The sequence below is a fragment of the Phaethon lepturus genome, unplaced genomic scaffold, assembly GCF_000687285.1.
Source record: "Phaethon lepturus isolate BGI_N335 unplaced genomic scaffold, ASM68728v1 scaffold2351, whole genome shotgun sequence".
In the NCBI taxonomy this organism is placed as follows: domain Eukaryota; kingdom Metazoa; phylum Chordata; class Aves; order Phaethontiformes; family Phaethontidae; genus Phaethon; species Phaethon lepturus.
This window is the reverse complement of record NW_010519621.1, coordinates 82,684-86,191: the sequence shown is the minus strand read 5'-3', so window position 1 is coordinate 86,191 and position 3,508 is coordinate 82,684. Positions and strand designations below refer to the sequence as shown.

Sequence of the window (3,508 nt, the reverse complement as noted above, 5' to 3'; positions counted from 1 at the left end):
GACAGGGGTTAGGAAAAATATTATATCTAACTGTTAACTTCAATTCACTGAAGCCCAGTATAGTAAGCGGACGCAAAAACGTGCTATTAACACTGCATAAGCATTAGCAGTATGGATATTGGTTTGCATGACTTATTTTTTTGGAAGCTACAGCTCTATCAATTTCTACTGTTTACTTCAAAAATTACATAATTTTTTTCACAACTGACAAAAAAATATTTAAACCACTGAAAATTATCCCCCCCTGCAAAGATATTTTTATCTTTCTATTCCAGACCAAAAAAAAGCCCCTTCTACTGAGGGATAAAATACAAAACCAAAAAAAAAATCTTATCTTTTGAAATGCAACATGCCAGATTTATGGTTAACATGTATCACCCTCCAATGAAAAATGCAGGTTAATATGCCCACAACTCTTAGGATAGCACATGAAGGTGGTTACAGACTGAAATACTGTCACTGAGTCAACTCTAACAGTTTGATCAGGAAGGATATAGTGCTCCTGAACTACTTCCTATACAAGGCACTTCTCACACTGTAATGGAAGCCAGAGGAGAAAAATACTCTTATTACCAGCTAAGAGCTGAACAAACAACCACTCACACCCAGAAAGATGTGATGGTGGAATTTTTTTAAAATACTTTGGGCAGTAATTCTAATGTATTACAACAGGGAGGTCATTTGCCATTCTTTGACCAATTATGATTTCATGTTTTCCCAGGAAACGTTTATACTCACTATCCAGTTTGTTTCTCATTTATGTACAGCTTTGAAAATTTACAGCAAGCTGTGAATTACAGGCTTGTTTTATTCTATGTTTTTTTTTATGATCTAGATATCACGGATGATTCAATTAAATCACATGGCCCCTTACACGAAAACAAAAGAATAGGGCATACAGATTTCCACATTCTAATTTTCTCAGTTCATCTGTTTAAAGAAGAAAAAATATCTGCAGCATTTACCTGTAGAAGGCTGGAGGAGCAGCTTCCCTCATCCCAAAGCTGCCCTGTTCGTTTTCAAGGTAATAGGGTACCTGTTGGCTGTGATGATGGATGAAGGGTGAGAGCTGGGGTGCCGTTTGCAAGAACACCACTGGGCTTGGTGGGACATTGTTCAGTGAGTGAAATCCTGCCAGGCTGCTGGACCCAAAAGATTCAGAAGTAGGGGCATAAGTGAGAGTAGTAGAGCTGTACACTGGAGCCGTAGTACCAAAATCGTAAGTGGCTCCTTCTGGGTAGTTAAAGACTCCTGTCTTGTTGCTCTCCACGTACATGTCGCTGAGCGATCTGTCCAGGGGAATCTTCAGCTGAGGTCTGCTCAGCGTCTCCAGTTCAGCGCCTTGAATCTGGTGCAGCAGGGTAACTCCAGAGGTTTTGGTGTGAAGGGTCATGGTCAGTGCTAATGGCAGTGAGCAAGGAACATATCTGCTTTTACTGTCAACAGCGAGATCAGCAGCTGGCAGTCCACCTAAAAAAAATACCAGAACCTATTCTGAGGCTCAGCAGAAATCATAATAAAGCAGCACTACACAGGTATTCCTCTCATCGCGGCAGGGAGGAGGATACAAACAAATGCAGAGTGAGCACTGAAAACGCACATTCCCTCCCTCTCCCTCCCTCCCTCTCCCTCTCTCTAACTTTTAGGAACTCCTCATCTGCGCTAATATGCGTTACAAGGTGCTGGCCGTGAGCCAGGAACCCTTGCCTTGTGCCGACGCTGGTTTAAACATCACTTCAGAAACAATTAGTTTTGGAGTTATACCAAATAATTCTCCCTCTAAATGTTACTTCATTCTTACTAGCTGTTTAATTTTTCACTTCAGGGCAGCCAGCGCTCCGCAGCAACTAACGGGAAAGAACACTTAAATCCGACCGGGAAGAGAAGTCCAGTGGTCGGGCAGATTACTGCCTTTTATTTCCTCAGCAGGCTCCAAACTATCTGTGCTTATCTCTCCTCCTGCTTGGTTCATTTTCATGTTTGCTAGAAATATGTAATGTGTACATTGCGGTGACCCTGGGTGGGACTGTGCTGTAACGGAGATAGGGCAAAGCGGAGAGTGTGTGTGCAAGCGCGCGTGCGTCTGTGCGTGCGTGTGCGTGCCGCGAGCCTCAGTCAACAAAACTAGCTCACAAAATTAACGGGTGCACGCTATCTACGTAGAAGAAGAGATTTATAACATACTTTCATCAGTAATAGCAACCTGAAGCTACTAGAGTGTAATGTCAACATTTAAAAGCAAGGAAAAGTTTTAGATTAGCCCAGAAATTTCTGTCTGCTTCTTTTTAGGCTGTAAAAATGATGAAACAAAGCATCATTCAGGCTTTGCCACAGGAAGATCCTAAAAGTTATGAAAAAATTGTTTGATTGCATGACACGTGAAAACAGGAAATGCTTTTTCCCTGTCCTCTGAGCAAAAGCTCAGAAAAATTGAATTTTGAAAACAGACTAGAAAATCAAGTAATCTAAAATAACTAAATGGGATCATCTTTAAAATAAACTGAAATGCCTCTCAAAGTTATATTTAGGAAAAAAAAGAAGGGAAGAGGGAGAACATAATGAAAAGGTGTGGCACGCATGCTTCATCTTGCAGTCTCATTCCATATAATTTTAACTTTGCACAAACCAGTTCCCCTGAACCAGCTAAATGAAAACCTCCAGAAACTGTTTCAAGCTCTCTAGCTTTATTGCTGTGGTCTGTGGCTCAGTTAGCGAAATAGGTTAATGCCAACCCTAAGTGCATTAATATATGGGCTCCAGTTAGTATGCTTTGAGTGCTAGCAAAGTCTAAGCTATACTTAAATAACTCCACAGTTATTCGGCTCAACCTTCAAAAAACCCAAGAAACCAAAAAACTGATTATGCAGGTCACTAATAGCTTCAAGAAAAGTTTACTAAGAACAGGTTTATACTGGTAATAATACTATGTTTTCAGAACTTCTACTAAAATAGCCAAAGTTATTTATATTTGCAAGATTATTCTGAAGCAATATACATTTGTAGCTCCGCAGGCACACAGCTAAGACAACAGCACACACATAAATATGTACTTGATAGATTTCCTCACCCACCCAGCCACCCTCCCTACCCTGTTCAAATTTCAGTTTGTAGACTTTGATCAAAGAGATAAGCTTGTTTAAATAACACTGGACTATACATGTTCCCAGTTAAAAAAAAAATAATAATCAGACAATCATACCCAGCAGTTCAGAGAGTCTTCGAAGAGTTATTCTGAAAATATGCCAGACAGTGTGGGAGAAAAAAAAGAGAGCGTGTGCATGTTTGCATAGAGTGGGTGAACATGCATCTGCAGAGGCTCACAAAGCAGCCAGCAAGCATAGCTCTCAGCAGCCAGCCTGCTGGGCTACACGGACCGAAATGAATGGCAGTTACAAGTTTAAGGTCAGTCACTCTTATAGATCTCATTTGGTGCGCTGGCGATACCTGGAAAAAACATTATCTCATATAAAACTGCATAATCTGAGAATTAATGTGAACCCGCACGTTG

General features: G+C 40.7%; 1 pseudogene; it reads right to left on the bottom strand.

The window, feature by feature from the left end:
* Positions 1–961: 961 nt before the first annotated feature.
* On the bottom strand, positions 962–1,393 carry LOC104628486 (annotated as a pseudogene).
* Between the last annotated feature and the right edge of the window lie 2,115 nt (positions 1,394–3,508).